This window comes from Amblyomma mixtum, chromosome 4 (genome assembly GCF_055824585.1).
Source record: "Amblyomma mixtum isolate Tamu chromosome 4, ASM5582458v1, whole genome shotgun sequence".
NCBI lineage: Eukaryota > Metazoa > Arthropoda > Arachnida > Ixodida > Ixodidae > Amblyomma > Amblyomma mixtum.
This window is the reverse complement of record NC_143015.1, coordinates 24,659,528-24,670,837: the sequence shown is the minus strand read 5'-3', so window position 1 is coordinate 24,670,837 and position 11,310 is coordinate 24,659,528. Positions and strand designations below refer to the sequence as shown.

Below are 11,310 nucleotides of genomic sequence, written 5' to 3'. Positions count from 1 at the left end.
ATTTCATGGCACTGATGCTTGCTGTTCTGGTATAGTTAGAAAGAATGAAGCGAGTAGAGTTATTCTGAACCATTTCCAAAGCTTGTGTTAGGTTTGTTAGGCCGGGATCCCAAAGTGACGCGGCGTATTCGAGTTTGGGCCGTATTAGAGTTTTGTAAAGGAGTAATTTTAAAGAGGATGGTGCTTTAGAAAAATTGCGTCGTAAATAGCCAAGCATTCGATTAGCATTGGATATTATATACGCGATGTGAACGGCCCATGTTAGATCAGAGGTGAGGTGAAGGCCAAGGTACTTGTAAGTTGTTACCGGATCTAAAGGTGCGTTATTAAGAGAATACACAGGAAGTTCATTAGCATTTCTTGACACAAGCATAAATTTACACTTGTTAATATTTAATTCCATTAACCATAACTTACACCATGCAGAAACAGCGTTAAGGTATGATTGTAGTCTGGTTACATCGTCATCACAAGTTATTTCGGTGAAAATTACACAGTCATCAGCAAAAAGGTGAATGTGGGAGGAAACGCAGGAAGGTAAGTCGTTAATATAAATGAGAAATAAAAGGGGCCCAAGCACAGAGCCTTGAGGTACACCCGAGTGAACTGGACAGTGCTCCGAGGTTACGTCATTAACTGAGACAAACTGTGAGCGGTTAGTCAGGAAAACCTCAAGCCAGTACAGAATTTTGGTATCAAGGTTTAGTTGATGCAATTTATAGATTAATAAACTATGACACACCTTATCAAATGCTTTGGAAAAATCTAAAAATATTAAGTCAGCTGCTGAAGAGTGATCAAGTATTAGGTGCAGTTTATGCGTGAAGGAGAGTAGTTGGGTTTCACATGAATATGTTTTGCGAAAGCCGTGCTGAAATTGTGAAAAAAATTAGTTCGCTTCTAAAAAGTTGGCAATCTGAGAAAAGAGGATATGTTCAAAAATTTTGCATGGTATACTGGTTAAGGAAATGGGCCGATAGTTAAGTGGACAATGTTTCGTACCTGATTTGTGGAGTGGAATCACCTTCCCAACTTTCCATTCAGCAGGCAGTGAACCTTTGTCAAGTGATTGCTGAAAAATCTTTGAAAGTATAACGGAACAATATGAGTTAGTGTTTTTGAGAAACTTTGGATTAATTAGGTCACAGCCAGGAGCAGATGAAAGTTTCAGTGATGTGATTACTTTTTCTACGCCGACTGGTTCAATGGTTAAAGGGTACATTACAGCAAAGTCGTAAGAGTGTGTAGTTGGATGAGTGGCATGGGTGGGTTTCGAAAAGTTGCGTGTAAAAACCTCATTAAAGATGGATGCAGAATCGGTAGGTGAGATGGCATTTTCAGCGTCATCAACAAGGGTTATTATGTCGTCATTCTTTGGGTTAATGGTGCGCCAAAACTTTTTCGTGTCAGTAGATAGCATAGATGGCAATGTGATTTTTAAAAAGTTCTCTCTTGCAGCCCTGAGGGCTGTGATGTAGTCGTTAGATGCACGTTTGTAAGCTGCCCATTTTGCAGTGTTAGCAGACGTTTTAGCTGATCTATATAAGCGTTTTTTTTTTTGTTAGATAAGCGCTTTATGTGAGTGTTGTACCAGGGAGCGTGACCGTCGGAGGAGACAGTGTACGTAGGGATAAACTTTTCTGTTAATTCAGTGGTTTTATCCACAAACATATCCCAGTTCGCTTGCACACTGCGGTCGTCGAAATCTGTGAGGAAGGTATCAAGAAATGTGCATAGCTCTTTGTTAATGGAATCAAAATTTGCTTTCTTGTAGTCGCGAATGATCTTTGTTTTCTTTCTGATTTTTGGCCGTGAAATGTTGATGTTGAAATTAATCAGTGAATGGTCGCTCAGGGGAGGTAAATAACAAATGTTCGAAATAAATTCGGGCCGAGTAGTTAGCAGTAGGTCAAGAGTACTAGCAACGTGTGGTGAGGTTCTCGTAGGCTGTGTTATTAGTTGACTGAAAGTGAATAATGCACACAAGTCGAGAAAATCTTTTGCTAACGCGGAAAAAGGGCGTATGATAATGGGTTCGTTATTCCATGCAATGTTTGGAATATTGAAATCGCCAAGCAAAAACAGGGGCAAGAAAGGGTGGCGTGTTATGACGATGTTGATGGCATCTTGTAATTCGTCAACAAAGGAGGCAGAGTGAGTAGGAGGACGATAGCATGCGCCAATTATAATTTTTTGGAAGTTTATTTCAATAATTGCCCAGACTATCTCTAAGTTCGTAGTAATACTAATATGCTTAGAGGGTAAGTTTTTGTTAATAGCCAGAAGAACACCGCCCCCTTCTTTTATCGTGCGGTCGCAGCGATAAACAGAGAAGTTATGAGCGGTTAAGAAAATTTCGTGGTCACGAACATGCGCATGCAGCCAAGTTTCAGTAAGTACAATGATATCTGGGTTACAGGTGTCTACTGCAGAAGTGAACGAGTCGTGTTTGTTTTTAATGCTTCGAATGTTAGTGAACAGGACTGATACGGGGGATAAACGACTGCCACTGCCCCTCACGCCTTGCTACGCACTGCCAGGGGATGAAAGGCCCTGTTGCGTATCAACATGTAGTGTTTGTGAGGCGCATTCTGTCACGCTGTCGCTTGCATGGTCGTACATGTAGAGTTTCTTGTTTACTGATAATTTGTTGTAGCGCAGATGAAAGAGGGGTGTTCCTGGCAAACTTTTACCAAAGGCTATCAGTTTACTTCGTGCATGGCGGGTGGCGGATGAGTAGTCATCAGATATTGCTATGTCTTTTTCTTTTAGTTCACTGCGTACGGAAAACACTTTTTCTTTTATTTTGTAGTGGCTGAATTTTGCAACGATGGGACGGCATTTGTTAGACGAGTATGAACCGAGACGATGAGCGCGTTCAATTGCCATGTCGGGTAAATTGACGTGAAGGCTTGCTAACATGTTGACGACAAGGGCTTCAGATTCCTCCCACGATTCCCGAGAGTCAGGGAAACCGTGAAAAATAACATTATTTCTTCGCGATCTGTCCTCTAGGTCGGCAAAGCGAGATTTCATAGAATCAAGCTCAGCGTTGCGGGCTTCCAAAGATTTTTGGAAATCCGTAACCTGCTCTTCAAAGTCATCAAAGCACTTTGTTTTTTCTTCAAGGGCATCAAGTCTTTCTTGGATGCAGCCAATCTTAGATTCAATATTTTTTTGGCTAGCTTTGATTGATTTAACATCGGCCACCAATTCTGTCTGACACTTAGAGGACTGGACAGATCGCAGTTGAATATCCTTGAGCAGTTTGAAGATAGCGGCCATCTGTTCCGAGGGTTCGTCAGGCAAAGTTAGTGTTTCTAGATTGGATTCAGAACGCGTGTTAGAGCCAGGATTGGATTCGATGTCGCCGCAGCAAAGTAAGAGCACAGACATATGAAAGCACTCGCAAATAATTTCAGAAAGCACTTGTGGGCACGGGAGCAGCAATAAGCAGATATCATCGCTTTACTTAGCGTACAAGGAAAAAGGCTTACACACCTGCGAAGTGCAGAAAGGTGGAATGTAGAACATGTTGGTGTTGCTACTCCGGTGCCCACTGAAGACGGTGTCGCACGGCCAGGAGTTTAAGTAGGCGCTGGGAATTGACGTCATCGTGGGTGACGTATATGCGCCGTACGATGGGCGCATCTGTCCGGGTGGGTGCAGCGGGATGTAGATATCGGGACCGGCGTGGTGGTTGGGTGATGCCACACAATCTGAATGTCTTGGTGAAGGAACGGTAGCAAGCGCTGACCAAAGCAGAAAAGACGCCAGGAACGCCTGCGAAGTGCAGAAAGGTGGAATGTAGAACATGTTGGTGTTGCTACTCCGGTGCCCACTGCTTCCGGCACTGCGTTGAAGTGTCCGTGACAACATAGGTTTTTATAACAAAATGATGACCAATTAAAAGAATGCCCATATTGAATTACCTAAAGCTGTCGGTATCTCGATCCTTAGCCTATTTCATCGACTGTTGATTCCCACAGTCCAGGCATGGGCCCAAGAATCAGACGCTGAGCGACTAGCCCAGGTTTCCCCACTTTTGCGGTGGTGGCCTTATTTCTTCTTGGAACATCTAGAGTTTCTGTCCATCGGCCGACACGCGACGTCTTTCTAACCATGCTCAATTCAATTCTTGTAAGCAGACTGGCTTGGATACTCGTTGCGCTAGGCGTTCTTCTTTAATCATTTTTTTTTTCACAACAGTAGGAGAGTGCTTCGGGTCGTCCTTCTCTAAAAACACATATAAAAATCCAAAGCATTTCTGGATGCCTAATGATGCAAAACCTTTTAAAAGATTTTGTGATAAATCTCTTCGTTCCTGGCACCTTCAATTAGATGGATATCAACTCCATGAGCGGACAATCAGCCCCCTGCCATAACGTTCCCGCCTGTACGGTTTCAGCCTGGGAAGTTTATGACGAGCTTCATATCAAGTAAGTTTTGGGAAGCGCATATAACGAATCACATCAGTGCAATACAACCAGAACTTCATTTTCTCTAATAGAATTGCTCTTTTCAATTCGTTTCATACCTTAAGCAGGTGTTCTTTTGCCTACCTTATCTTGGCAGCCCGATTTTCCTCTCTGGTGTGTGCTGATTTTGACCTGAACTCCTTCCATCTTCCTCAGCACATTGTACATGACATCTGAGAGGTCATTATTACTCTCTGGAGACTGGTACCAAGGCGAAATTTCTGTAAATATCGCTAAAAGACAATCGAGACTTGTTCGACTGGCGCGAGAATATCTTTCACAACAACTTAGGTTGCTCGATATGGGGTGCCCCGGTGATGATCGAAACACAAAACCCTTCCCTCGATCTATATCTCTTCAAAACTTGTGTAGCCGTGGACTGCTTTACTGTGAAATGTATTGAATCTTGGTAGTGTTTCATTCCACGGTTTTGACAGCGAATAATTGATATTTCAACAGAATTGATAACGTAACGTGCACCTTACACTCTGACCATTCCTTCACAAATATACAGCCCTAAGTGTTGGCGCCTTGAGCAGGGTATCAAATTATGAAAAGTCTCGAGCAGACGGAAAATGAGCTCGATAGGAAGTGCCAGTGAAACAAAGAAATGAGAAACGAACCGAAGACAAACAGTTATGCGCCCAAGACGTCCAGGCGGAAAAAGAGGACCGTATTGCATAAAGATTGACTAAAACAATAAAGGGGTGCATTTCCCGCGGGATATTTTCTATTTGTACCTAAATACTATACCCGAAAATAAAATATATCTTTTTGTCCACTACTGTGCAAAAAAGTGCAAACAACGCCACACTCTTGTCTGCAGGACAGGACGGCTGAGCGCGTCCAACTGAGCTACGTGATGTGTCTCTTTTTCCAGCTTCGGATTTCTCTTCTAGAGATCTTTTGCCTTTTAAAGACAGCTATGAGCCGCCACTTCAGAGCCCGTCACAGCACGTTACAGCCCAACTGTAATGTCACAACGCGTCAACTCTCACAGCGCGGATCAGACGAAGCCACCTTTACCGCACTCACAGCATAAATGGAGCGAAACACCGCGCGGCCAGTCAAAACAAAAGTGCTTTTCGCACGTGTATTACATGCTACCCCAACGCGGCCTTCGCACAGCGTACTGTAACTGTCGATGTCCGCCCCTCAAGTAACTGGTATCTTCTACAGAACAACGTGAAACACCTGCGCCCTGTAAAAAAAAGGAAAGGATCTGTCTCTTCAGGTTGTGATCCTTGCAGCGCGTAATGTATACTGGTTGTTCAGGCGGTCGATACGGTCCGCCAGTATACTTTGACCAAATAAAATTGTTATACTGCTACTACCCCTACTACTACAATTTAATAAGTCCCAAGCAGAATACGAATTACCCGCAAAAGACGATATCAATCTTGTGCAATGCATCCAGCTTGAGCACGAGCTGCACCCCGGTGAATGAGGCGCCGCAAAGTCGGCCGTTTTCTTTATAGCCCATTGGTCCGAAAGGTTCGTTGGGCGCGCACCATAGAGAATTTAGTTATCTTACCTGTTTTGTTTGAACGATCGCTCTACATCCTAGAAACTTATTTATGTTAGAACAGAGCGCTTCATGGGAGACGTCATTGATGTCAATTTTCTGGATATCCATGTGCGAAGGCGCCCGCTGAGAGCGCATTGAATATCCCCAGGTGTGCAGTCGCTCTGGTACTTAAAGAAAACAGGGCCGCCTTTCCGAGGGCAAGCCAAGCTTTAGTAGTTGTGCACAATTTGATTCCGTCGCTACAACCACTGGTAGAGCCACCAAATACATTTTTCATAACGCCTCCCGATTCCGAATTGCAACGCATATATTCGTTGCCGAGCCCACAACTCGGGAATGGTGGGAGTCCAGCAAGGATTTAAATATGGTGTCGCTGCGCTATCTCCTGTTTACAGAACCATACTTAAGAGCGTACAGAAAATGTTTCGACTAACATTTTAGTTTAGATCCTCGAGCACGTACCAGCAAAAGCTTTTCCGCGACAGGTGTACTCCGCATAGCGCCAATGGGATGAATTGTCAAGCGGATAGCGAGGATATTGAATGTCCGAGGCGGGTTTAACCCCTGCCTCTGTCTCGAAATATGAGGACCTGGTGCACTCAGTGGTCGGAAATAAAGAACTCTTATGTAGACGCCGACGAAGAACTCATCTGGAAGCCGTCGCTGTGACGTGACCAAGCTGCAGTATTGCCTCTTTCTGAAGCCAGGCTGTATACCGCTGGCGATGGCGACTGATGAAGCTCACTATGGTTTCGTAGCGGCCGGTGGCACACGAAGAGTTCTCCTGAGGTTTCTTGGCACAAATTTTCTGGAAGCCATGAAGTGAAATTTCCGACACCGTGCTCGCTTACGCGTCTGTGTTCACGACCAATATGCCCGTTGAGTTCTTCTTTCTGGCCCCCGCATGACAACAGAGCGAGGAGGAGTCACATTCGCTTCCGGGGACAGTCTTAGCAACATGGCTTCGAAGGAACAGGGCAGCCGGAGAACGGAGAATTCTGAGAATCCGCGTCAATCATTGTCCGGGTGGTGGTGGTGAAAGCTTTGAATTCATGAAATACAGTTTGGGAGCCACAGAGTGGCCCCGCTGCATGGTCGCCGTCCCTAGTCCAGGACACCGCATGACGAGGCCCCGTCTCCCGCCCGTTTCACCAGAGCCCTTTGGGACTCAAGCGAGGAGCAGTTGAGGAGGGCAGTCTTCCATGCCTCTCGGGAAGGGGTAGGGGAAGGTGGGGAGGTTGGGATTTTGAGTACATGCCCACACCACGTGGAAGATATCACAGGTCTCCCCACAGTGCGGGCATCGCCCATCCGTGTTAGGATCGTAATGTTTTCTGATTGCAGGACAGAGTAGAGTACCTGTCTGCAGGCACCTTAAAGTTCGCTCCTCCGTCTTACTCAGCCCCTTTGCAGGGGCCGGGAAAAGGCGGTGGTTGTCGCTATAATGCGTTATTATTTCCTTGAATCGCAGCAGCGGCTGGTTAGTCTCCGAGCCGGAAGAGCAGGGATGAGGAGCCCGGTGAATAAGCGCTCGGACAGCCGCGTCAGCGGCCTCATTACCTCGTAAGCCCTGGTGGCCAGGAGCCCAAATGATTCTTTTCGGTGTTGGGTCAGTGGCAGTCCGTCTTAGAATGGAAGCAGCTAAGGGGGAGATCTCCCATGCCAAGTAATGATGACATGCTTTTCGGGAGTCCGTGATAATGATTCTCGAATTGGCGGGGACGGCAGCAAGCGCTATCGCTACTACCTAGGCTCGCATTGAATTCGAGGCTCGAAAGGAGAGTCCATCGACGTGCATTTCCTGGTTAACAACAGCCGCCGTGTAAAATACCGTGGGCGATGGCCCTGCTGCGTCTACATAATATACACCGGGTTGGGAGCCGTCTTGTCTCTCAAGAGCCCGGGCCCGCGCATGTCGTCTGTTTTCGTGCATGTCGGTGTCCATGTTACGGGGGAGCGGGGAGACCCAGAGCATATGGCGCCACAGTACTGGGATACGCTCTGCCTCCTCTGGAGTGCAGTCGTGTTGGATGTGTAAGCGGTTCAGCAGGCGGCGCCCAGTGGCCGTCTGCATGAGCCGCGTGTATTGGTTGACGAGGTGGGCTTCCCGCAGCTCCTGGTAGGAGTTTAGCACCCCCAATGCCTTGAGTTTGGCATAAGAGGTAGCCACCGGGAGATCCAGGGCTCGCTCAGTTGCCTTGCGGATGATGGCGTCTATTCCCGCCTCGTCTTGCTTAGTAGTGCGGAGATATGGCACGGCGTAGAGGAGCCGGCTAGTCACGAAGGCATGGACGAGCTGAAGCTCGTCCCTGCCCCGCAGACAGCCCCGCTTGTTGGAAACGCGGCGGATCATTCGCCCTACCTGTTCGCCGACCCCCTTGAGTTTCACAATCGTGGAGTCCGGTCTGGGTCTGTGGTGAATGAAAAGGTCCAGAATACGGAGCTCCTCCACCTCTCTAATAGGACCTCCTGACATATAGATGTGAATTGCTGTCCTATCCTTTGGGTTCGCTCTGACATGCCGAAGCTCTGATTTCGCTGGAGCACATTGAAGCCCACAGTCAACAGCATACGCATCGACTATGGAAGCGGCCTGCTGAAGGCGGTCTTCCATGTCTCCAAGGCTCCCGTCAGTGGTCCAAATTGTAATGTCATCTGCATATAACGCGTGTTGAATGCCTTCCACCCGGGCCAGTTGGCTTGGGAGGCTAATCATAGCTATGCTGAACAGGAGCGGTGATAACACCACTCCCTGAGGGGTACCCCGTGTTCCCATCATGTAAGGGCCGTATTTCTCGCCCTCAATTCGAAGAAAGGCCTCGCAATTAGTCAAGAAATCTCTTACATGCGCGTAGGCCTTAGCCCCACAATCGGTAGAGCTCAAGTTGGCCAGGATGCTTCCGTGTTTAACACTGTCGAAAGCCCCTTTCAGATCAAGGGCGAGGATGGCTTTGTCATTGTGTTGCATAGCTGTGGGTCGTATTACATCCCTGTGCAGCTGGAGAAGGACGTCCTGTGCAGACATGTGGGGGCGAAACCCGAACATGGTGACTGCAAAGAAGCCCATACTCTCCAGGTATGGAGAGAGGCGATCCCGTACCATCGTCTCTATAAGCTTTCCGGTACATGAGGTCAGTGATATGGGCCTCAGGTTTTCCGTATTCGCGGCCTTACCTGTTTTAGGGTTGTCCGGGTCCCCTCATGCGAGCGTAAGCGTCGCGTCGCATCCCATTTTCGTCGCCCTAATGGCGAGGTAGGCGCAAGCGGGAGTGTTGTGCTCTTCATTCTCGAAACACTAGCTTTCCTGTGATGAGTACCTGAAGCGAAACGAGTGCAGCTATTCTCTATAGCTTATAATTCATTTATGTGTGCGTGAGAGTCAGAGTCAAATGTGCATTCTTCATTTTAGAACGAAAACAGTTTCTGTAATGAGGAGGTAAAAAAAATTCTTAGGATGTATCCTAGCAAGCGATAATCTTTAAATAAAACGACTATATATGAAGCATTCATGAGACAGAGAGAGAGCAAACCTTTAATATACAAAAAATTCAGGGTGCACTTTGACTGTCTAAAGTGCATAGAGGCGAAAGCGTTTTCCGCACCACTTTGCGTTACACTGGTGAAGTCACGTGCTGGATTACGTCACACATAATTGATTACGAAGTAATGAAAAATTTCTAATTAGTGATTAATTACTGATTAATGACTGAATACTAATTAACTTCTAATGACGCTTAAGCTTCGCCTTTAGGAGTGGAACGCGACACCGTGTTGTAGCGCTGCCAGCCAGTCCACGGAAAGCCACTACCGGCTCGGCGCGATGCCTTGCCATTTGAACGCGATGCTGTTTGAGGAAAGGAAATCAGCAATTCTCCGTCATCTCGTTGGACACCCGAACGGCGCCGCACAGGAAGGGAGGAAGTGGGAGTGAAAGACGAAGGAGAGAGAGTTAGGGGTCGTAATGAAGAAAATGAAAATTGTATTTGAGGAAAGGAAATTGCGCAGTACTGTTACACATATTTCGGTGGACACCCGTCAAAACGCGGACACTGCCGACACGGCTGTCGACACGGCTGCCGACATGGTTGCCGACACGGCGGCTAAAGACAGTATGAGCTAACGACAGTATGACAATATGAGCGGATGAGCCGGCGCAGACAGTGAATGCCGGCATCATGCTGGTCCGCGTCCCTACACCAGGAGAGCGATCGCCGCGGCCGCGTCTCGATCGAACGCGCCTCATTTCGGCTCCGGCAATTTTCGTCCGGATTACCGAAAAATGCCCCACGACCGCAAATATTTTGCTGGTACGCGACGGTTAACATCACCCGGCACCCGAAGACATCGCTCTCGACCGGGTGGGCCAATTTTTGGGCCTTTTAGGCCCATTTATGTCTTCATCCCGTGGGAGCCCTAGCTAGGCCTAAAGCCAAGCAGCCGGTCTCCAGCGTTCTCCGCGGACGCCATGGCGGCCTCCGCTCGCCGCGGGTACGATCCCGAGACGATGGCATGGACAGAAGTCGTCGCAGAAGCCCCGTCTTCTCCTGAAACCTCCACTCCGACGCAGGAGATCGTGGATGAAGGCCTCTTCTCGTTGGTGGCACTTCGCAAACGCCAGCAGCGCCTGAACACCTCGGCAGTGAACGGACCCTCCGTGAGTGCCCCTGCTTCTCTGCATCCAAATACTTCAAGTTCCAACCATCAGCTCTCGCAAACAGCGGGATCGACGAAATGGCGGCCTATCGCTATGCCTCGACTCCGCAAAGAAGACCACGATCGTCATCAAGCCCAGAATGACGGTCTCCCTGAAGACGGTTCTGCAGAACGGTGAGCTTGGTGCTTTACTCTCCGCCTATGTTAATGCCTCCTCGGTGGACACTCTTAGTATCTGGCCCATCTGGGACCAGAATATTGTTATCGCCACCACTCAAGACGTGAATGCGGCGAACGCGCTCGCTCGTAAATTTACTCTGAAAGCTTCCAAAGGCTCCATCCCGATGGTCGGTCACGCCAAAGTCAACGGTGAAGTCTGCAGGGGGATCATTACCGTCCATGAGAAAGAAACTTCTACCACCCTGAAATCGAAAGTCCTGTGGCGAGAAGAGATAGCCTTCATCCGCAAGCTGGGGAAGTCGACGATTGCCCTGCTCACCTTCGTGGGGCATAAAGTGCAACGTTACGTGCACTATAACAGTGTGGTGACCTTGGTACGCGAATACAAGCGGACTATTCTCGCGTGTTTTCGATGCGGCACCATCGGCCACCGTGTGGACTTATGCCCGGATCCTCAACGCAATCGCTGCG

At 47.9% G+C, this 11,310-nt stretch overlaps 1 pseudogene; it reads right to left on the bottom strand.

The window, feature by feature from the left end:
• Nucleotides 1–7,110: 7,110 nt before the first annotated feature.
• Nucleotides 7,111–9,112, bottom strand: LOC149345913 (uncharacterized; annotated as a pseudogene).
• Nucleotides 9,113–11,310: the final 2,198 nt, after the last annotated feature.